This window comes from Seriola aureovittata, chromosome 16 (assembly GCF_021018895.1).
Source record: "Seriola aureovittata isolate HTS-2021-v1 ecotype China chromosome 16, ASM2101889v1, whole genome shotgun sequence".
Taxonomy (NCBI): Eukaryota; Metazoa; Chordata; class Actinopteri; order Carangiformes; family Carangidae; genus Seriola; species Seriola aureovittata.
The window spans coordinates 25,684,842-25,685,714 of NC_079379.1; positions in this window are offsets into that span (position 1 = coordinate 25,684,842).

The following is an 873-nucleotide window of genomic DNA, read 5'->3' on the forward strand; positions in this document are numbered from 1 at the left end:
CCCCAGAAGCTGCAGCTTAAAGCTCCCTGGGATTAGTGGCCTGATTAAAGCTGTGTGTGCTCAACCATCCACAGCACACATCACATACTGTAAACACACACACACACACACACACACACACAGCTCTCCAATCAGACGAGAGTGGAGGGGGTCAATACGCTGTCTGTCACCTTGCCAACTGGAGGTCTTATCACACTTCCAGCCAGGCGGTGAATCTCAGCACAAGTGTGAGTGTCAACACGTTATCAGCCATCATCACACTCACATCTCACACTCTCCGTCCTGGACCAGTTTTCTGTCTGACCCCCGCAGTCCCAACAGATCGACTCAAGCACCTTCACCAGCACCAACTATGTTACCAACTGTGTACCAATTATGTTAGCTGTCTATTTCAGTTAGCTTACTATTTCAGGGTAAGCTAACTACAGCAGTTTGTCAATAAATGTTACAGCTGTTTCTTACTTTTAACTTTCAGCCATTTACTTTGAGCGATTTCAATGTTTATCTAACACGCCATTACTGTTAGCATTCTATTTCAACTGTTTTACATTACTTTTATTTCATTGTTTATCTGTACTTTTAGCTAACTATTTTAACCATTTATATTTTATCTATCTTCTATTTCAGCTGTTTACTTGAAATATTTCATTGTTTATCAATTTCATCACTACTGTTAGCATTTTATTTTCACCATTTTACATTATTTTTATTTCATCATTTATCCGTATTTTTAGCTACTATTTCAACATTACTTTTAACTAATTAACTAACTAACTTAACTAATTGAACAACTTTTTTTAAGTTAACTAGTTCAACCATTATCCATTACCATTGCTAGCTTTGACTGTTGAGCAGGCTATTTCAACCATATTG